Source organism: Gekko japonicus, unplaced genomic scaffold (assembly GCF_001447785.1).
Source record: "Gekko japonicus isolate JY-2015 unplaced genomic scaffold, Gekko_japonicus_V1.1 scaffold693, whole genome shotgun sequence".
Taxonomy (NCBI): Eukaryota; Metazoa; Chordata; class Lepidosauria; order Squamata; family Gekkonidae; genus Gekko; species Gekko japonicus.
The window spans coordinates 709359-733313 of NW_015173144.1; the positions used below are offsets into that span (position 1 = coordinate 709359).

Genomic DNA, 23955 nt, shown 5'->3' on the forward strand with positions numbered 1-23955 from the left:
GATAAAAAGTAGAGACATCACCCTGCCAACAAAAGTCCACATGGTCAAAGCAATGGTATTCCCAGTAGTCATGTATGGCTGCGAGAGTTGGACTATAAGGAAGGCCAAGCGCCGAAGAATAGATTCTTTTGAACTACGGTGCTGGAGAAGACTCTTGAGAGTCCCTTGGACTGCAAGAAGATCAAATCAGTCAATCCTAAAAGAAGTCAACCCTGACTGTTCCCTGGAAGGCCAGATAATGAAACTGAAGCTCAAATACTTTGGCCACCAAATGAGAAGGGAGCACTCACTGGAGAAGACCCTGATGCTGGGAAAGATTGAAGGTCAAACAAGACGGGGACGGCAAAGGATGAGATGATTAGACAGTGTCATAGATGCAACGAACATGAAATTGAGCAAACTTCAGAGGACGGCGGAAGACAGGAAGGCCTGGTGTGATCTGGTCCATGGGGTTGCGAAGAGTCGGACTCGACTGTGCGACTGAACAACAACAAAGTCTACTGAGGTCAGTGGGCTTAGGAGGGTGTAACTTGGTGTATTTGAGAACCAGTATGGTGTAGTGGTTAAGTGTGCAGACTCTAATCTGGGAGAACCAGGTTTGATTCCCCACTCCTCCACTTGCACCTGGCTGGATGACCTTGGGCGAGCCATAGTTCTGTCAGAGCTGTTCTTGAAAAACAGCAGTTTCTGTCAGAGCTCTCTCAGCCCCACCGACCTCACATGGTGTCTGTTGTGGGGAGGGGAAGGGAAAGGAGTTTGTAAGCCGCTCTGAGACACCAAGTGAAGGGTGGGGTATAAATCTAATCTCTTCTTCTTCTTCTTCTGTTTAGGATTACATTGTCAATCTCCTCCTAAACTTTATCTTGCCCTGCCCTCCTCACTACCATTGACCTGATGTTACAGGGGTTTTTTCTGGACAGAAGAGTTCCTATGATCGACACTGGATTAGTTGCTCAGACATCAGAGGTATATTCTCTTGAACCAGAAACCCAATGGAATCTTTAGAGATTGTATTCCAAGGTACATGGGCAGTGATGGTTGGGGGGGGGGCACTGTTTCTTGCATGTTATGAGCCTTCAAATGTCAGTGTCAGTACAGATAGATTGTTTCAGAATCTTTCAATGAAATTAGGGAGGCAGCACTTCTTCCTAATGCTCGTGATACAATTTGCATTGCTACACCAGAAGGGCCAGTTCACATGAACTCACCTGATGAATTAAGCAACTCATGACATCTTGCAAGAGTGAATGACACATCATAGATTAAATAGTACAAAACGCTTCCAAACATTGCCTGCTTGTCAGTTAAAACAGTCCACACGCTGAGCTGCAAGCCATCAAGGAATGCCAATGAAGTGGTATAAATGTATGTGTAAACCAATTCCATTACAAATTCTACATTTTATGTTTACCTTAAGAGGATTTGGAATTTCCTTGCCATACAGATAAAGTGAACAATAAATTCTTTAACTGCAAAGCAAACATAGCCAGCTGCACAGTGCAATTTCCTTCAAGACCTAATCAATGTGCCTTAACCTTGAGTTGCAAAGACCACTCTACAGGATTTCAGGGAAGTTCCATTTACAATTTCATTCAGTCCTCAGTTTCCTTGTGGAATTGGTCAAATATACATCCATTGTGACTATACGGATGCATATCTTCTAGAAAACACACTTGACATAGCCAACTAAATCAACAGAAGCCAGCATGCAGTTTTCATGACGTACCAATAAATGATGTTGTCATTTGGTGATATAGGACTGCTCAATGAAAGTATTCCTAAGGATTTGACAGCTGGTATAGCACATCACTTAAGAGATTAAGCTATGAATCAGAAGTCCCTGATTTGAATATCACCTCTGCCACAAACTCCCTAGGTGATTTTAGGCAAGCCTTGATGTTTGTTTCAAGAGCCAATCTACAATATGGAAACCATACTATGAATCTGTTGTCAGGAGTACAAGATAACATAAGCTAACACTTTGAACACCCTAAAATGCTATCTAAATGCTTGGTAGTTATGTACTTACATAGTGTTGTTCAGTATCATCCTGTACAGTTAATGCAAAGTACTACTATAAATTATTATATCAAATCCCAGAATAACTACTGCATGTAGTTTTATACAGTGCAGATATGTAAGTTTAGGGGTTAAATAGATTTCCGTGTCAGCAGCAGCAAATAAGTGTAGACAGAAACAAATTTACAACATTTTTTTAAAAGATTCATGAAATTTGTATTAGTGGAACCAAACATGTCTTAAGCATTCTTGTGCTCACCATAAAAATTTTGCCCACTTTTTCCAGTACACACATTGTATGTAATTTAAAGAATGGAATTATCATGCATCATATGGTACATCTGTTGTACTGTATATAAATCTATTTTGCTTTTTTCAAGCTTAAGCCTCAGTGCCAATACAACCACAGTGAATCACATTCCACCAAAATTTTAATTATACTTTTTATGGATAAAGAATGTTACCTGGGACCATTGCTCATGATGGACATGGAGATGAGGAATGAAAGTTATTGTATCAAGTCTACTCTGCCACAACACCACCAACTCTGGGCATCAGGCACACTTTCCCAGTTTCCTTTTCTAATTAAGAAGATACAGCAGTGTTTCTACAATTAAGTAGTTGTGATATATGAAAAGGCCCAAGCAAGTAAGGGCATCTATATAAGGCCCAGGCAAGTAAGGGCATCACCATAAATTGTTAATACCCATATCAAGCAACTCCTTTGCTTTAGCCCTACAAGAGATTTTTGAATCTCTTTGTCAGACAAGTACAATTCCAATTGAGATAGACCATTTGGGTTTTGTCTTGCTCAGAGGAATTGAAGCATGACCTGCCAGTAAAGGTACCTACTTTCCCACCTGCACTGAGCACAGGGATGCTGACCATAAAAGGACTTTAAAATTATAGTCATCTCCTTTTGTCCCCACACACGGTCGTCCCCCCCCCCTCGTAACATCCTGCCTCATTGAGGGTTCTGGAGAAATCAAAAGCTTCATACTGTTTTGTGTCATTTTGTTTGGTTGTAATAAAAGGTATTATGTGGATTGTTGTTAATTTGCAGATTTGGATTTTGAACCAGCATGCCATTAAACTTTCACCATGTTTTTATACTGCGTCCATCATTTTAGAAATTAGAGGGCAACTTACACATACGTACATACGTATGTACGTACATAAAAATTGCTTTGTGTCAGGTACAAACAGATAGTAAAATATATCAGTACTTACAAATACACAACCCCGTCACCCAGAAATCACTGGTAAATGTCTTTTGAATTCATGAAACTGACCTGAAAACACAAAAGGAAAAACTGTTGAAATATTTTAAAAACTATCTTTTTCACTATTAATGCCAGTTGAGGCACTTTGAACCATCAATGAAGAAGTTACAAAAAGCTTTGTTTTCACCCATAATAGATTAACAATTTACATAGAATTTGTTTCCAGGAAGCCAATATCAAGGGAAACAGATATTTCTTTGTTCTCTGTCTCACATAGCAACACTGCCCATTACTGAATTCTAAAAACTATCAGAAAAGCAAGCATGGGACAATGCTGCAAGATTTTTTTTAAAGGCAAGTTGTTGTAGTACGTCTTTTTGAAATATTATTTTAGTTACATAGCGCAGATTATGTTCATAGGGAAAAAATTAGGTGCACTTATTCAAAGCTGAGCTGGAAATCAGTACAAAGAACATTAAAAAGTAAGGTAAAATTCTTCATAGACTGTTGGTGGGACCAGATCCAAGTTCTTTTGTCTAACTTGCTGTGTGACTGTGTGAAGGTTACTCGAGCACAATCGGTATAAAGCATTATTCAATTTAACTTCTCTTTTTTTTCTTCCTTTCTAAATGCCCCTCAGTACTGCCTGGAAAGGTAACAGATGCAACTCCAAGCCACAGTGCTTGCCTTATAACATTCTTTTGCTAGCACAATGAGTCACTTTATGCCTCTAAATATCCCTGGTTTCCTCTCTCCAGAACCCCTGTGTGTTAGAAGGTAGTTCGGCAGGAGTTTATTTTTATTGTTTGGTCTGCATGCAGCTGTTTTAGTTCTTGTGAAAACAAAAGGCACTTTGTTGCAAAGGCCTTGTTTTCTTTCCAGGACATGGGCATAGATACCAGCAATGCTACCCTGAAAACAGAAATGAATACAAGGTACTAGAGCTTGGATTTAAAACCTGTACTACTCCAAATGAATTATTTGCAACTGATAATTATGAAAGATGGAAGCATGCGTTATATTTCACATCAAGAGACAATACTGCAGTCGTTTTTCCCAGTATATCACTACCACAATGTTTTTGTCTGCCTCTAATTTTTTCTAGTTCTGTAGTTAGTTAGTTAGTTCGTTCGTTCTGAAAGGATTTTTGGGACCTCTCCCTACCACTTTACAGTACTTAAAGCTAGCTAGGAATGTACTGTTTCATTATCAGTATTTTATTAATCTACTGTAAGATGCGGTGGCTCAAGTGGTTAAGATGCTGAACTGCAGGCTGTGGAAGGTCAGTAGTTCAGCAGTTCGAGACCCCAGTGCCACATGACTCCAGTGCCACATGACGGAGTGACTTCCCATCTCTAGTTCCAGCTCCTGCCAACCTAGCAGTTCGAAAGCAAGAAATTGCAAGTAGATAAATAGGTACCACTTTGGTGGGAAGGTAACAGCGTTCCGTGCGCTTTGGTGTTTAGTCATGCCAGCCACATGACCACGGAAACGTCTTTGGACAGCGCTGGCTTTGAAACGGAGATGAGCACCATAGCAGCATCTCCTTCATATACCAGAGTTCTGTGCCCCCCTATTTAATCCTCTGGATCCTGGGAGAAATAAGTTAAAAGTACGCAATAGTTACTAAGAGCGCTGGCTCTTCGGCTTTTAAACGGAGATGAGCACCGCAACCCTAGAGTCGGACTCGACTGGCTTTCGAGCAAGGGGAACCTTTACCTTTACCTTTAAGATGCTTTGAGGCACTAATTCTTTAATAAATCAAGATGTATTTTAAAAGTGATTGGGCTTGTGAGACAGCACTCGGTAGACCTGCCATCTTTTAGGGTTTATATTCTCGAAGAATCTGCCATGCGTATCATCAGAATGGACCTATTCCAGACAACCCTCTGGCCTAGCATTCTGTACCAACTGTAACTTCGAAACAGGCCTCAGTGATAAATGTCAGATCAGGCCTGCCATCCAGAATTAAATCATGGGTGACTGCCACTTTACCTGTAACTGACCTGGCAGTGAAAAGTGAGACATTAAAGCCCAGTGGGGTGTTGATACTGTAACCAGCATCACCCTGGCTGGAAGAAGAACCAGAAAGGGCAATGGCACACAAATGCCTGCTGTCCCTTCCCCTTACCTGGCCTGTTCTTCTCCTACCACTGTATCTCCCCCTGTTCCACACCCTATTTATCGTGGCACCATCCCCTTCCCCATTCCACTACCCCAGGCACATCCCCAGCCAGCAGGTGAGAGAAGACAGACAGACAGGGGTCATTTCGTAGAAAAAGAGCTAGGGGAACTCATTAGCATAACCCATTAGCATATGCCACACCCCCTGACATCAGGGGCCCGGCGGTGGACCTGCAAGGCCAGCCAATATGCAGACGACACGCTATCTCATGCTACCAGCTGATCCCAGGGAGGCTGTGGAAACTGTGAACAGGTGCCTGGAGGCAGTTTTGGAATGAATGCAGGCTAACAAGTGGAAACGTAATCATGACAAAATGGAAGTGCTACTGGTGGCGGGAAGTAGGGCTGCCAAGTCCCTGGGGGGGCGGGGAAACCCCCGCCCCAGAGGCCCGTTCCCCGGCGGCGGCGGATTGGCCCCCAGGGGGAACCCCACCCCGGCGTGCGCGTCACCAGGAAGTGACGTTATGACGCCGGGCATGCTGGGGGAGGGGCCATGACCATCCGAGGGGGAAACTCTATGTTTCCCCCTCAGATGGTCGTGGCCCTGCCCCCAGCGTGCCCGGCGTCATAACGTCACTTTCTGGTGACGTGCGTGCGGTGTGCGCATAGGACGCCCGACGGGAGTCCCCTGCTCCCGACGGTTTTCGACTTGGCAACCCTAGCGGGAAGGTCTGACCCGGGTAATGGGTTATCTCCTCTTCTGAATGGGATTGCCCTCCCCCTAAAGAAGCAGGCTCATCGTTTGGGGTGCTTTGGGGCCCAGGCGTCCTATTGGATAGGTGGCAGCAGTGGCCAGGGTTGCTTTTTAGCCACTTCAGCTGGTGAGCCAGCTGTGGCCCTTCCTAGGTAGAAAAGATCTTGCCACTGTGGTGCATGCCCTGGTAGAATCTAGATTAGATTACTGCAACGTACTCTGCATGGGGCTGCCCTTGAAGACTGTCAGGAAGCTATATGGTTCAGAATGCTGTGACTAGAGTGTTCACTGGAGTGGGTCTTGGGGACCAAATCATTCCAGTTTTGTTCTGTCTCTACTGGCTTCCAATTTGCTTCTGGGGTCAATTCAAGGTGCTAGTATTGACCCTTAACACCCTATATGGCTTGGGGCCAGCATACCTTAAAGACTGCCTTTCCCCATACAAACCTACCCGCTAACTCCAGTCATTCTCAGAGCCACTACTTTGGCTGCCCCCACCATCTGAGGCTAGATGAGTGGCAACTTGGAAAAGGGCCTTCTCAGCCGTGGTACCAAAACTTCGGAACTCTCCCCAGGGAGATTTGTCAGGTTCCTTTATTGGTGTCTTTCAACAGCATACCCCCAATAACAGCTATCGACCCTCATTCTAGTGTTGTTTATGTGATTTAACTGAATTTTGTAATTATATTTTAATTGTTTAAATGTTTTAATGGGGTTTTTTTCTATTTGCCACTTTGTGGACCCTGATTGGGTCGAAAGGGAGCATAAAACGGTTTTGAATAATGAACCCCATGGGCCAAAGGCCAAAGGACGGAGCAGCAGTTTCCCAGCACCACACTCTGAAACCTGCTCTTGAGGCAGGACCAGAATCATTGTAGAACAGTGCCTCCCGGTTACAGTCCCAAAAAACAATCCAGAAAGATACCACAATCTAAAGCCACTGAGAGATTTATTTATTTACCGCATGGCTCAGGGCGAATTACAACCTATTATCAGGGCTATTTTAGGGCAGGAACGCACAGGAACGGAGTTCCGGCTGGCTTCGGAGTTGGCCACGCCCACTACAGCCAAAACCTCTCCATGCGTGGCTACAGAGGGAAGGCCTGGAGAGCGACACCCCCCCAGTGACTCTGAGGCAGGCGGGTCGGGGGGGCTGGAAGGATTGGGGAGGCTTGCCCGGGCGCCCCACGGCTGCGGGATGCCCAGGCAACCCAAAGGAAGGCAGTTTAAACTGCCTTCCCTTCAAGGGGGGGCTTGCCCTGGCAAGCCAAGGGAAGGCATGGGTGTGGCCTAATATGCTAATGATTTTTTTCTCTTGGGTGTGGCTTATTATGCTAATGAGGCCCTGCTGGGCTTTATGTACAAAAAAAAGCTCTGCATATGATAATACCCCTTGGGGGACACCACACATCAAAGGGTGTCATGATCAATGTTCCCCCTAAGGTGTGGAGTCTTGTGAGCAAAAATTCTACTTTGTGAGCTACTGGCATTAAAGTTGTGAGCGAGCAATTTGGCTGCTGCATCAATTAGTTTGCTCTGGAGCCATCCTTCCTGAGCTAAGGCAAAAATGTGTGAGCCGGAGGCTAAAAAACTGTGAGCTAGCTCACACTAACTCAGCTTAGAGGGAACACTGGTCATGATGTCTTCCCTAGCACCACCCTCTGTCCCCAACCTTGGAGGAATGAGACCAACCATTTCAAGGATGCAGGAGAATTAATAAGGTTGCACTCCCCTTGTCCATCTCCTTGTGCTTGTCATCAACCAGGATGACCGAGGCCATGTCAGTCCCATCATCAAGCTTGAACCCAGACCGGAACAGTTCTAAGCAACCAGTTTCAGTTAGGAATCTCTGAAGTTGGCCAGCCACCACTTGTTCAGGCACCTTGCTCCAGCGTGGTACATTTGAAAGTTTATTCAACTGTCCTGGTCCACACTAGGTTTCTTTAGGAGTGGATGCACCAGTGCCTGCTTCAAGGCAGCAGCGATCACCCTGTCTCTCAGGAAGGCGTTTACTGTCTCCCACACCAACTTTGGCAGCCCCCCCCCTCGCAGATTTAAGCAGCCATTAGGGACAAGGGTCGAACAAACAAGTGATCAGTCTCAAACTTCCAAGAATCCTGTCCACGTTTTCATAATGCACCAGCTGGAAGGTATCCCACACAACTGGACAAATGAACACCCTGGGACCATCCAATCCTGTTGCAGCTAACACACAGTCCAAGTCAGGACAGATGTGGCCATTTTTATCTGCAAAGTACTTAGCAAAATGATCACAGCAGGCTGCAGAGTAGTCCACTTCCTCCTGTCAGCCAGAACCCAATAGGCTCCCGACCATCCAGAAGAGTTATGCAGGTCTACACTATCTGAATGCAATTATGGTAAAAAAAAAATATAGTTGCTTTGCTGTCATCACCACCACAGAGTAGTCTTTCAAACAAGCTTTAGCCTGTGCCTTGTTGGATTCGTCCCAAGTCTTTCTCCACAACTGCTCTAGCCAGGGCTTTTTTTGGTAGAAAAAGCCCAGCAGGAACTCATTAGCATAAAAGGCCACACCCAAGAGCAGAAACTCATCAGCATATTAAGCCACACCCCTGACAGCACAGCTAATTAGCATATTAGGCCACACCCCCGTGTTACCAGAAGTGTGGTCATCCAGCCACACACACCTGCTTCTTATTCTGTTTACCTTGTTTGTTGTCAAAACCCAGAGCTTTTTTTGTAGCAGGAGCTTCTTTGCATGTTAGGCCACACACCCCTAATGTAGCCAATCCTAATGAGTTTCTGCTCTTGGGTGTGGCCTATTATGCTAATGAGTTCCTGCAGGGCATGGCCAAGTCAGGAGCCAGCCGGAACTCCGTTCCTGTGCGTTCCTGCCCAAAAATAGCCCTGGCTCTAGCCATCTCCCTGTCTTTTCATTGTCCGCAGCCCCTCAGTAAACCAAGGGGCTGCCCAGGCTCTTAGACCGAAGAGTGGGCACCTGGATGCAGTCATTTGTCTACGATTCTATCATCGTTTCCCTCCAACTTTCTTACATAACCCAATATTGAATGATGACTAACAAGACAACAAGGATTCCCCCCCCCCTTTTATTGCTATGATATATTGTTTCCCATTTTGGTTGGCCCATTTCTTCCCAAACAGATGTATCTAATTGCATCATCTCTATTATAGCCAGGGCTGACTCTCTATTTCTGTTCCTCCTCCTCTTGTGCTTTAGCAGCAGTCTGACACACAAATACAGCAAATGAAGTTTTTTTTTCTCTTGGTTAACAATTAATTTGCGGGCTGAAGTGCATCTTTTTAAACATCTGAGCTCTCCTTTAAAAGCCCAGGACACTGGGTGGGGGCAATGCCAGGCATAACCCAGTATAGAGTCAACAAATCTCATTTGCCGTTTTGAATGCAAAGCTATTATGTACGTTTGAAACCCGCTCTGAAACTCATTATCAGATTATTTATGCCATTACAGTGCTTTGGAGACCCCAATTAAACAAGGACAGCAGTTCAGAAGGTCATCACTAATTAATCCAAAAAAGTATAAATACACTTTAATGCACACCACCCCATGTAGAGAGTTTAGGAACAAAGCATCAACATTTTATAATGGGTTACACAATTAAGCCTGAAGGTTAAATACACACAGAGAGAGAGACAATCTCAGCCCCTGCATTCAGCTTGTACACACACACTTATATATAATTTTTTTTAAGAAAAGGAGAAAGTTCAGGACAGCGAAAGAACAGTGCAAGAAACATTTGCATCTGAAAGCCTTTGTGCTTATGGCAACAATGCAAATAAGTGTGAAGACAGAAAAGGGCTAACCATGCCCAGTGATCCTGAGCAAATTAAGACCTCCTGTTGTTCCGATAACACCTCAGAACTGGGAATCAGCTGCAGGCTCCACCATCACAAAGGCAGTCAAGCCAGGAAAAACAAACAGCTTACCCTGTTCAAAACAGTGTGAAGCAAGAAACTATTGGGAAGAAAACCCCACTTCTTCAGCAAATCCTTTCCTGAACCAGTCCCCCCACACACACACAGCCCCATGGCTGCTCTACCCTCTCTTCACACATAGCACTTCAATCCCATTCAGACTGTACTGAATATAAGCAGTCTATGAAGAGCTTCCTATTGTGTCAGGGCAGACGACACCACAAAGAGCTGCAACCTGATAAATCTACAGGACATCACAACTATTAAAACTAGTCTAGTACCCTATGTAACATTTGTGGGTCCACGGATAAGACTACCAGAATTAGGAATGGCTTAAAGCAGGGTTGTCAAACTCATTTGTTATGAGGGCCAGATCTGACATAAATGAGACCTTGTTGGGCCGGGCCATGTGTGTCAAAAAATGTAATGCCAGGTAGCAGAGATATCAGCTTTATAAAATGACACAGACAAACACAATAAAAGATTTTTAAAACTTTAAATAAAACATGCTTAGAACATGAGCACTCTTGCAATATTTTGTCTATTTAACAGTCTCTGATAACTGACTCCTCTGCTCTAAATTATTGCATCAAAATGTCTGTTCTGTAGCAATCTTGAGTATGCTGTTCAGGTGTGTTATCTGTAAGCTGCAGATTTGATTTATTGACGTTTATATTACAAAAATCTCATGCTCAGTGTTCCTAACCTAGGACCCAGGGGAAAACATGAAATGGCTGGGCATTGCAACCTTTTGTACATAAATTGCTTCATGTGCTGGTCAAGAACATGAGAAGGCATCCTGACACAGACTGATTTCCATGTGTTTGTCTATAAAACTATACTCTTCCCCAGAGAAGTAACTATAACTTCCTACGAAGGGGGTGAACTTGGTCAGGACACACACTCTCAGTCTAATCCACCTCAGTGACTTCTTGTTATTCCTCCTCTAAAATAGTTCACATTGCTTTCTTACTGAGAAAGACCAGATCATGAGGACATGAATACAGTGAAAAGGGGGAGGGAACCCTGGCATAAAGAGCCCAACAAAAAAACCACACACACACTGTAGCAAGGCACACAAAATCTCACACCTTGAACAAAACTTTGTCGATCTTAAAGGTGCTTGAAATTTCTCCCGTGCAAGTGAGGCAGCTCAGCAAAGCAAACTCTCCCTCATTCCCTCCCTCCCTCCCTTCAGAGAGAAGCCTCAACCAGGAGAAGGAAAGAAAGGCTTCCCTTTGTCTCCTGCAGCCTGGCGAGGAAGCCAACTCTGGCTGTTCCCTCCTTCCCCCGGGAGGAGGGGGAGGAGCCTCAGCCAGTTTTTTTTTTTACCAAACTGTCTCAATCGCACAGGCAAGGCCTGCCCATCTCTCTCTTCTGTGTGATTGACAGAGACTGGTAAAGCAAGTTGTAACATGGCAGTGGCAGCGGCACAACTTCAAATGGAAGTAGGAAACAGCCAAGGCCTTGTGGGCCTGATTGGGGCTCTCCGAGGGCCTGATCCGGCCCACGGGCCATATGTTTGACACCCCTGGCTTAAAGCAGCTTTAATATGAATGACAACAAAAATGTCTTATACAGCAGTCTCTAAGCCTTGTTCTAGAACTAAAGTTCTCCTAGGGAAAGTCCTCAAGCTACCAGCTGAAACCAGTTCTCTAATAAATGTAAAGGTATGCCTCGAAATAATAAGTTCTATCACTATAGCTGTTCACTAATTTTTTTAAAAAAAATACCCCAAACTTCTTTAGCCCCAGCCACTGACAGCTACCCTTAACAAACAGCCTGTTATTATAAATCTTCTGGAAAAATTCTCTAGCCTGGGGCATTTGAGGAGTCTCTGGTGTAAGAAGTCACTTCTCTATATGTCCTTGCTGATATGAAGAGTCACGGAAATGATACTCAAGAGGGTGTCATAAGCCCATGTGAGCTGTGTGTTTATGTGCATATAAAATTTGTTCCTCTTCTTCATGCCACCACCCCAAAATGAAAATCCAGCCTCTCGTTACCAGGGACCTGAGGAACACTAGTAAAGGCTGCCTCTGAGCATGTGCAAAGGGCAGAGTTCCCCAATTACGTCAGCCCTTCTCCTGTGTGTGCGTGTCTAAACATGAGCAAATGATTAAGATGTGCAAGGAGGATTTTGAATCACCATCTGCTCTCTTAAATTGGAAAACTTTATTTCTACAAATGAAGCTGGAGCACCAGGATGCTGGACTAGATGGACCAATGAGCTCCTCTTACGTATTGTCAAGCCTACTGGTTACAGATATAAGGAAAAGAACAGTAAAAATACAACACTAAGCTAAATGTAACACAAAAGATTTACTTCCAACACCCCCCCCCCCAGATGTCTGTGAAACAAATGCATATCCTGACCCTCACCTGCTCCATGAAGGGGAATCCAACTTCCAGCATTTGAAAAAAACTAACAGATGTTACAAATCTTTTAATCCTTCATGCTTTTTCTGGTGGGAAGCATCACACCCAATCAATGTTCCCTCTAAGCTGTGGAGTCTTGTGAGCAAAAATTCTACTTTGTGAGCTACTGGCATTAAAGTGGTGAGTGAGCGATTTGGCTACAGCATAAATTACTTTGCTCTGGAGCCATCCTTCCTGAGCTAAGGCAAAAATGTGTGAGCCGGAGGCCAAACAACTGTGAGCCAGCTCACACTAACTCAGCTTAGAGGGAACACTGCACCCAATCCAGATTTAGGGTGAACCCCGATCTCCCAATCAACCCACAGCACACATCCCACACATCTCATATCCAGATCATGTTTGACAATAGTTATCCACTTTGACCTTCCTAGCAGATAGAGCAAATGGTTATCTCTCTGCTGAAACACATCTCTGTAATCTTCCTGACCCCCTCGGTGCATTTTATAGCTCTCTTCCCTGAGAAAACAAGTAGCTGTCAGGATCCCGGGGACTCCCCGGTGCCCTTTAAAGCACCTTACATCTCTGGGGTATGACAAAGGGTTTAATTTAAAAGGCTATGATTCAACAAAAGGAAGGAGGCAGACTCCAATGTATACAGGGCCTTAACTCTGGTGTATTCCCACACTCTGCAACTCATTGCTCCTGGTGCATTAGGGAAAACGACACGTGGTCTGAAAGTTTCAAGTTGATGCTGGGTTTTTTTTCTTGTTTGTTTTTACAACAAGCAGCTGTCAAGCAGAGCCTCTGCATGACCAGGTGTTGGTGAGGAGTAGTCAGCTCATGTGTTACCTCTCTCCTGTGTGGCTAGAAGAAGTGCTGTATGCTCTAGTTCCGAGCCAAAAGTCAGATAATTATGTCTTTACAAGACGAGAAGTCCTTTTCGATCGTGCTCAGCAGAGAACAAGGGGAAAGGTATCCACAGACAAGATGCCATCACTGAAAAATGCCCATCTCTGGTCATCACCCATCTCACCTATTAAAGCAGGAGCATAGAGAGGAGAGCTTGTGAGGAGGATCTTAACCTGCTGAATGGACTGTAGGATTCCAACACGTCATCAAACACAGTCCATTGGAGAGAACGTGTTGATGTGTTTCTATTTTCCTTCACAGCATCCATCATAGGCTCACAACTAAACCAAAAGTAATAGTAGTACAAAAGCTGGGGGCCCACACAGACTTGCAAGGGGCATCTCCTTTTCCCCAGTATCCCCACCATTTCCAATATCCCTCACAGCCTCTCTGCTTCGCCTGCGTCCTTCGCTCTTCCCCCCCACCAGCCCCCTTATCTCCCACCTTCTCTCCTTCCTTCCCCCAGAAGCCTCTCCATGAATAAACCCTGTGAAGTTCTGTTCCTTGGGTTGGGTTGGGCTGGGCCTCACTGGGCAGTGCAGAACCCGCAAGCCCTTGTAGGGGACCTTGCTTTCACCTGTATCCCCCTCCCCCCTCTTTCTCTTCACTTGGCAGCCCCATATCCTCATTTTCCCATACCTCCTTTTCTCCTTCCCACCCATTGAATGACCAAACCCCCCCCCCATATAAGCTGTATTTATAATTTACTTTTTAATCTTCATTTATACCCCACCTTTCTCCACAATGGGGACCCAAAGAAGCTTACGTTATTAACTGAGAGCCAGTTTGGTATAGTGGTTAGGAGCAGTGGACTCTAATCTGGAGAACCAGGTTTGATTCCCCACTCCTCCACATGCAGCCAGCTGGGTGACCTTGGGTCAGTCACACTTCTCTCAAAGCTGTTCTCTCAAAAGCAGTTCTCTCAGAGCTCTCTCAGCCCCACCTACCTCACAGAGTGCCTGTTGTGGGGAGAGGAAGGAAAGGTTATTGTAAGCCGCTCTGAGACACTGAGTGAAGGGCAGGATATAAATCCAATCTCTTCTTTTTCTATCCCCTCCTTCATTGTCTCCTCACAGTAACCCTATGAGGCAGGTTAAGCTTAGAGTGTGTGATTGGGCCCAAGGTCACCCAGTAACACCAAACATTCAGACCTAGTTTGAAACTCTAACCACTACACCACACTGGCTTTTGTGTTGTGGCTGCTGCTGAGTAGTAGCAAGAAGCTGGGCCAGCTAGTAACTGTTGGTGGGCCTGGCCCCAATGAGTTCTCCCTCAAAGGTCAAAACAGTCCTGGAAAGGGCACTCCCCCTCCCTTGGCCATAACTGACTAAAACCAAGGCTTGAAGGATGGCAGCATTGTAGTTGCCTAGCAATCCCCACAATGGCCACTGCAGAATGAATCTGGGTTTTTTTACAGAGCACTTCTATTATTTTGGAAGGTTAATCCCCCCAAAGTATTTTTGTTCAGATTTTTCTGCAACTTTGGGGCATTTCTCAGGTTTGTAGAATGATCTGTCTTGTCTGTTCTTGGCTCCATTCTCCTGCTTTAAACATTTACAGATGGGGCCATGTTGAAAATTAGCAAGAATTAGTGAGGGGCATTTCATTTTCCCCTCCCCCAATATTTCCTTTCCCTTTCCTGAAAGCTCCATAGCCTCTCCTCTTTACCTGCATCCATATCTCCTTCCCACGCACCCACCCACTATTTACGCCACCTAACACTTTTAGCTATATTTATTCACTTCATTGATATTCTGCTTTTCTCCACAATGGGGACCCAAAGCAGCTTACATCATTCTCCTCTTCTTCTTTTTATCCTCACAACACCCCTATGAGGTACATTAGGCTGAGAGTGTGTGACTGGCCTGAAGTCACCCACTGACCATCCATGGCACACTGCAGATTTGAGCCTGGGTCTCCCAGTTCCTAGTCTGAAACTCTAAGCACCACACGCATTGCCTTTTGTGATGTGGCTGTCATTGAATAGTAGCAAGGAGGCAGGCCTGGGTGATTCATGAGAGCTGGGGGGGGGGGGACCGCTGGAGGTTGCTGGTGGTCCTCCTCACCCTGATTAGTCCTCCACTCAAAGGCCAAAATTGCATGGGAAAGAGCCCTATCCTTTACTGACAGAAACCAAGGCTTGAAGGTGGAAATACTGTTGTGGTTGTCTAGCAATACCCACTGGAGGCATTCATTTCTTACAGACACTACTTCTATTGGGGGGGGGGAGATTTAACCCTCCAACGTTTGGAGATTTTTTAGATTTCAGATTTTTCTGAAAATTTGGGACTTTAGTGGGGTTTGTAGAAAGATCTGTCTTCTCTGTCCATGGCCTTGGTCTCTGGATTTAAATATCCACAGATGGAACCATGTTGTGATTTAGACATATTGGTTAACAGTGCAATCCTAAAAAAAAGGTAACACCCTTGTAAGCCCACATATTTCAATAGACTGAGAATTCTACTGAGAATTATATTATAAAGGGCACAATCAGTTAAGAAGCCAAAATGCACATTCAGAAATGTAACAGCGATCCATTACTGCAAATATGTCACAGAACATCAGCAGTTGTTTGTGTGTTCTGAGCCTTACAATTACACAATATGATGATCTGTCACTGTACTTCCAGCTTCTCATGTGAAAGATTAAACAGACACAAGTGGTGTGCATAAAAGACGCATGAAACCACTTTATGATAATTCTCTCACATCTTCACATTAAAAACAGGAGCCTTCTTATTTTTCCTCTAATTTTTAACATTATATAGTGCCATTGCATCCATACACACAATTACTACATGATAGCTCTGTTTAGGCAAATCTAAACCCGTCTAATTCTTGATCTCATAGCATGATTCTGCAAGCACATATCACATGCATTTTTCCCCATGTGTGTAAATTTGTGTAAATTTGGCATTCATTAATTGAATAATAGGGCTGCCAAGCCGCGGCGGGGGATCCGTGCGTCTTTACAGGATCCCTGCCACGGGGGACAGCGATACGCGTTGCACCGCCGTCGCCAGGATGTGACGCTACGCGTTGCTCTCCGGTATCCGCGCGCACTCCGGTATCCACCCGGGAGTCCCCCGCCGCCAAGGTAAGTTCCACTTGGCAACCCTACTGCATAACATGCCATCAAGTCACAGCCAGCTTACAGTGACCCCAGAGGGTTTTCAAGGCAAGAAAGGAATAGAAGTGGTTTGACCGTTGCCTGCCTCTGCGTAGCAAGCCTGGACTCTCTTGGTGGTCCTCCCATCCAAATACTAATCAGGGCTGACCCTCCTTAGCTTCCAGAGTCTGATGAAAATGGGCCCGTCTGGGCCATCCAAGTCAGTGTGCGAGCAATTTACTTCCCTAACTATTTTACTATGCTGTTCACTAGAGACAGTAATATGGACCATATTGGCTTGCTGTTTACTGTGTTATTTGCATTACGTAGCTGCAGTAAAACTACAGCAGCTGCCTGTGGTCTCCGTTTAAATTCACAAACCATTTCCCAAGCATGTGTTATGTACACACCCTATTAAGTAAATCCTACCTCTGCCTCCCTGCCTGCCAAAGTTTCGTTTGAGACACGGCTCGTATCTGAACACTGCTTTCAGAGCACTCGCTCCATGTTAGATAAATCAAACAGATACCTCTGATCATACATAGAGTTCTCTCCCCACTGAGAAAGTGCAGCCTTTCCAAATATTTTTTTTTAAAGATTTCCCAGTCAGATGAAAACTTCTAAGGAAGTTTATGTCTCAGTATTGATTATTTATTTATTTGGGATACATTTATGCAGCCTCTTCAGAGTCCTACTTAAGGCCACTCACAATTAAAGTTACCATAAGACAAGCCATTAAAAACAAGCCACTGGACATAAGCTAGGGTTGCCAGACCCAAAGGTCAGTGGGAGTTCCCTGCTTTGGGGGGCTTCAATCCGCCCCCAGACAGCTCTCTTGCACCCGATGTGCCCAGTGCAATAATGTCACCCATTTGTTGTTCAGTCGCACAGCCGAGTCCGACTCTTCGCGACCCCATGGACCAGATCACGCCAGGCCTTCCTGTCTTCCGCCATCCTCTGAAGTTGGCTCAATTTCATGTTCGTTGCATCTATGACACTGTCTAGCCATCTCATCCTTTGCCGTCCCCGTCTTCCTTGACCTTCAATCTTTCCCAGCATCAGGGTCTTCTCCAGTGAGTGCTCCCTTCTCATTTGGTGGCCAAAGTATTTGAGCTTCAGTTTCATTATCTGGCCTTCCAGGGAACAGTCAGGGTTGATTATTTTTAGGATTGACTGATTTGATCTAAAAGTACTGAAACCGAAACTGCTATCACCCAGAGGTGACATCATTGTGCCAGGCATATCACGCGGGGGATGCTCTAGTATTTGGGTAAAAAACTCTATGGTAACCATAGAGGGGGTTTTGCCCAAATGCTAGAGCATCCCCCGCATACCATCTCCGGCGTGATGACATCACCTCCGGGTGACGTCATTGCAGCACATGTGCCAGAGGATCCCTGAAAGCATCCTGGAGCCCCCTGCTGGCAGCCAGTAAGCACCTGGCAACCCTAACATAAGTAGCAAAACAACTAGCCATAAAAGAGAAGCGGACCACTCAAAAGCTGGTAATTTTTTTATTTAAAAAAACCCTGATTTAATGCCTGGGCAAAGAGATGTGATTTGGCCTGGCCTGGCCTGGCCTGGCACCTAAAAGAAAGTTGAACCTCAAGGCGGAGGGCTTTCCAAAGGTGCGGTGCCACCACAGAAAATGCCATGTCTATTGCTGCAACTCACATCACTCTGGAGGGGGCACAGAGAGCAGGGCCTGAGAGGCAGATCGTAACTGCTGGGCTGCATAGTACGGGAGGAGACAGTCCTTCAGGTAGTTCTATTAGTATCTATATATCACCAACTAAGCACCCACAACAGTTATCTGGGAACAGGCCAAGAAGGTGAAATAGTCCTGGACTCAGGCCTGCTTAAGAGTCAGTTTGGTATAGTGGTTAGGTGCGGGGGACTCTAATCTGGGAGAACCAGGTTTGATTCCCCACTCCTCCACTTGCACCTGCTGATGTGACCTTGGGTCAGTCACAAGCTCTGGCACAGCTGTCTTTGAAAAAGAGCAGTTTGTGTCAGAGTTCTCTCAGCCCCACCCACCTCACAGGGTGTCTGTTGTGGGGAGGGGAAAGGACTTTGTAAGCCGCTCTGAGACTCCTTTGGGTAGTGAAGAGCGGGGTATGAATCCAATCTCTTCTTCTTCTTCTTCTACCTCACAGGGTGTCTGTTGTGGGGAGGGGAAAGGACTTTGTAAGCCGCTCTGAGACTCCTTTGGGTAGTGAAGAGCGGGGTATGAATCCAATCTCTTCTTCTTCTTCTTCTACCTCACAGGGTGTCTGTTGTGGGGAGGGGAAAGGACTTTGTAAGCCGCTCTGAGACTCCTTTGGGTAGTGAAGAGCGGGGTATGAATCCAATCTCTTCTTCTTCTTCTTCTACCTCACAGGGTGTCTGTTGTGGGGAGGGGAAAGGACTTTGTAAGCCGCTCTGAGACTCCTTTGGGTAGTGAAGAGCGGGGTATGAATCCAATCTCTTCTTCTTCTTCTACCTCACAGGGTGTCTGTTGTGGGGAGGGGAAAGGACTTTGTAAGCCGCTCTGAGACTCCAAGTGAAGGGCAGGGTATAAATCCAGTCTCCTCCTCCTCCTCCTCTTCTTCTTCTGAAACTATTGACAATAACACTCCATGCCCCTTTAAATAAAATGAGCAGCGTCTCTTCCCTTCCACACCGGTCTGATCTTGATATGGTGAATTAGACTTCTGTAATTTCAAGGCTTGGCTGCTGTAGTGGATAGGATTACCAGCCCTTCATAGGCAACTGGCAGCAGGTATGGGGGGGGAGGCAGGAACTGAGAAAATCGGTATTGCTCAACATGGCAGCATCACTTATGGGTGGAGACTCAGAAGTGACATCACCATGCCATGGCACATTTTAGGAACTTCCTCAGTAGAGGTATCCTACAGTGTCACCATGTTGAGCAACACTGATTCTGTCCCTCATTCACACACACACATGCTGCTGCACTGAATGTCAGCAGGACAACAAGGGAACCCTGGCAGGACACGTGCCGGAAAACATGGGGGGGAGGCGTGGCTATTTGCGCCATCGTATTCTGATCCGCCATTATGCGATCAGATGCAGCGGTGGCACACCGGGGTTTCATCCTTCAGCACGCTGCAAAGAGGATGGTCAGAGGGAAAAGGCACACGCCGGCACGATCACACCAAACGAGTCCATTTGCAGCCCGTGGCAAACCATTTGCTAGTAGATCTTTCCAGCTATTTTTTAACTGCGCATCTTCGGCGGCACGCCACGGGTTGGCCACGGGTGCGCTACACTTCCCAGATGTTGCGGTGTGATCGCGCCCTGAAAATCCGCCCAGCATTCGTGCCTTTCGCGCGGCAAATTCTCCATGTGACCGGGGCCGATATCAAGCAAATGGCATCCCTAATAGTGCATTCTTCACAGGTCAGCAAATTGCTGACCGGTGAGGCAATTAGGAAAGCCCCGCTAGCTTGCAAGCAGCAGCTGAATACCACAGAGTTTCAACAATTCCTAAAACTACCCAACATCACTTCCAAGTTTTCCCAGAAGTAACATCATGGCACATATGATGCAGTGAGCCCCCACATGTCCCCCCACATGTCCCTGCCTCCTAAGCTCCTGTTGGTTCCTTACAAAACACTCACATTTCTCATTCATCTCAGCTTCGTATATAAAAGACCAGTTGCCATATCACATAGGCAGACAACCCTAACACAAGTTCTAGTCCTTAATCTAAACACAGTAAACTACTGCTAACAATGTGGTTAGATATCAGTAAAGTGTCCAAAGACTGTGGTTGAATCAGTTCATTTGAAAACACTGACCAATATTCCATATTCATACGAACTTTTAAAAATACTTTAGGAATGACATAATTATGCAAGGTTATAGAAGTTAGTATCCTAATGTTATGTATCCTAATCCTGCAGGGATATCAAAGCATATGAACAATATTTCCTATGCAACATAATGTTCAGATTAAGCTTGATAAAGAAACTGCATTCTCTGTAAAAATGAAAATTTATTTCACCCACTGATTGTCATATTAAGCCTAGATACAAGTAGCAGTTTGACTAGGAAGACTACAACACCCTACTCAGACCTGCAATTTAACATGCAGTTAACCTTCTCTAATAAATTTTATGTTGAATTAAACCAAATTCTTCAAACAACAGAATGATATTCACTTTGGTGTACTTCAAATCCACTGTATCTAGTATTATTTTAAAATGCATATATTACCTTCTATTTAAAACAAAACTGCAAAATTGACAATGAATTATATGGCTAATGACTTTGGCCACAATGGCACTAAAAAAACAAGATGTTCCACTGTTTATGCATGAATTCAGCTCTAAAACTGAGGAGGGTATGAATCAGCAGTGGGAATTTTCTGATTTGTACAAAGTACTAGGATACCCACTGAGGGAGAAAATTACCTATGGGCAATTTGTTCCGTCTTAGGGTTCTTTTCCAAATCTCATTTCAGCCAATAAAATCTAAAGTTTACTCATATTGAGTATTAAAGTCAATGAAACATTGGAGGAGAACCCATCTGATTATTAGTAAAGACAGCTTCTCGTCTACTTGAATAAGAAGAGACAGAGCTTATCCACAAGTACTGGTGCATTGCCATTGATCCTCAATTTTGGCTTGTATTTTTCTGGGACCAGTTTCTTTCTGCTATTCTCAGTGGGCCAAGCAACAAACTTTCTAGCTATTATCACATCCAAAAGAGAAAGAACAAGATGTCTTAATAGGGCAACACCTAGTCCTATTTATTGAGAAAATAGCTTTTCCAAAGAGAATCTCTGCCTTGCCCTGTACATGACTATCAGACTATTAATCAACACCTCCAGTGATTAATGTGTGTTCTCAAAGGATCCTGCTGACTTTATTCTCCTAACAAAACAACTGTACTCATATTAGTATTTCATACAAACAGGTTAAACCATTCCAGTAATGGAATTAGTTTGAATTGCTTATAAAAAGCCCATATTCAGTCAGTTAACCAAGACTGTCTCCACGACACAACTCTTTCCTGCATTAATACCTCCCTTCCCTTACATGTTTTATAAACATTTCCAGGTCTTTGGAGCATCCTCCTGTTCTCCTTTTTCTAAAAACATTATATATCTGACTGCTCACTTTGCCTTTCCCCTTGAACCCAGCAAGTATTTTTTTTAATTTTTGACTAAAGCATCTTACCCTATAACTGAGCCAGACACTCTCCCCAAATATGGTTGCCTTGCCTTATACTTGGAGCAGTGTTCCCTCTAAGCTGAGTTAGTGTGAGCTAGCTCACAGTTTCTTAGCCTCTGGCTCACAGATTTCTGTCTTAGCTCAGGAAGGATGGCTCCAGAGCCAACTAATTTATGCAGTAGCCAAATCACTCGCTCACCACTTGGATGCCAGTAGCTCACAAAGTGGAATTTGTGCTCACAGGGTGCCACAGCTTAGAGGGAGCATTGACTTGGAGGTGTCCACTCTGAATGTCTCTGTGCCGTCCATGTTTGTGTAGCTTCAGAGAGCTGATTCATGTCACATGTCTCTATTGCTCTTTCCTTTGGATTACTTCTGAATTATTTGCTGCCTGGATGCTTGGGCCCCTGTCTTCGGAACTGGACTCTTGCCAGACGTGCAAGGATAACGACAGCTCCTGCTTCAGCTCTTTGCTCTGCTAATTCTCCAACTGAGCTGCCTGTATAATTCCCTCAATAAAACCTTTGTTTCTGATGTCACTCTCAGTATTCCTTCCAGATTGATAAAGGTGCCCTGCCACTTTCTTAAACACCGCACTATTTAGTTGGGTCACTGCCCAGTTTGGTATTTTCCCTTTAAGCCAGGTGTAAAACCAGCAGCTTTGATTAGCATGGGAGTGAAAAACAACAGAAGAGTTCTCTTCCTTATGGTCAGATTTAGTGTGGATTTGAGGCAAAATTAGAAAGCAGGCCACTTTTACACTGTCTAGCATGTATGTTATCTCCCTAGCCACACATGGAAACGAGTGGTACTATAGGACTGGTAGCTACATATAAACTTTTTTTCAAATTACAGCTACTTTAATTTGCCCTTGAAAACTCCATTTATAAAAAGAAATAATGTGCTACCCTAGAGAGGCAAAGAGAACTGATATATGTGAACCACCAGGAGAACAAGATTATCTAGCCTAAACATCTAAAATATTCCTCTGTTCTGTTGAGTGAGTCATTACTTGCAGCTATTAATAGTAGCATATGCCAAGGGACTCAGTAACAAAGAATCAAACCAGCTAAACAGAAGGACAGAGATGGAGCAAGTCAAAAGCCAAGCTTTTCAAGAGACCTAGTATCACCACCATTCGGATTATACGAAGTGGTACTGTCTGGATTTTTTACTTCTATGTGCTACTACCGCCTAAAAGAATATGAAGCTTCCTTTACGATTCAGTATATACAGACTCCCAGGGGACAGATCCACAAGCATGCTGCCAGGGCTCTTTTTGTACAAAAAGCCCAGCAGGAACTCATTAGCATAATAGGCCACACCCAACAGCAGGAACTCATTAGCATACTGGGCCACGCCCCTGACAGCACAGCTCATTAGCACATTAGGCCACACCCACATGTTACCAGAAGTGTGGTCATCCAGCCACACCCACCTTTTTTTCCTTCTTATTCTGTTTACCTTGTTTGTTGTCAAAACCCAGGGCCGTTTTTTGTAGCAGGAATTCCTTTGCATGTTAGGCCACACACCCCTAATGTAGCCAATCCTAATGCGTTTCTGCTGTTGGGTGTGGCCTATTATGCTAATGAGTTCCTGCTGGGCATGGCCAACTTGTGAGCCAGCCGGTGCGTTCCTGCCCAAAAATAACCCTGCTCAAGACGTTTCAGATTTGCATCTTCTCTAGTCTTGCTGCATGGAGATTAGAGTACTCTAACCCTTGATTTTCTGGGGTAACTTTTTACACATGGTTCTCAGTACTAAAAGGACAGTTGCCCAACATTAATCACCTTGGACCCAGTTCAGCAAAGTATCTGCTGAGCCTTGGGTGAATATACGAAAACCACGGATACTGACCCTGAACTATGTCCCCCACAGTAAACCCCCCCACACTGGATACCAACATAGACTGGTTTCCTGTCTGAGATGCAACCTACATAATCTCTGTGTATGCTGCAACCCAGAAACAAGCACACCATCTTGGTTTAGTTTCTCACTGTTTTATTATTCTCTGTGCAGCACCACTTTTGTTGTTGTTGTTCAGTCGCACAGTCGAGTCCAACTCTTCGCGACCCCATGGACCAGATCACGCCAGGCCTTCCTGTCTTCCGCCATCCTCTGAAGTTGGCTCAATTTCATGTTCATGGCATCGATGACACTGTCTAACCATCTCATCCTTTGTCGTCCCCGTCCTCTTTGACCTTCAATCTTTCCCAGCATCAGGGTCATCTCCAGTGAGTGCTCCCTTCTCATTTGGTGGCCAAAGTATTCGAGCTTCAGTTTCATTATCTGGCCTTCCAGGGAACAGTCAGGATTGATTTCTTT

The 23955-nt window shown here is 44.8% G+C and overlaps 1 protein-coding gene across 7 annotated transcripts in view; it reads right to left on the reverse strand.

Annotated features, from left to right (window-relative positions):
* SOX6 (SRY-box 6) overlaps positions 1-23955 on the reverse strand; it is a 678959-nt gene that overhangs the window by 571976 nt on the left and 83028 nt on the right. For all 7 annotated transcript variants that reach the window (XM_015422310.1, XM_015422307.1, XM_015422305.1 and 4 more), the window contains exon 2: positions 3250-3311. The gene's annotated coding sequence lies outside the window, so the exon portion shown is untranslated. The remainder of the gene's footprint in view (positions 1-3249; positions 3312-23955) is intronic.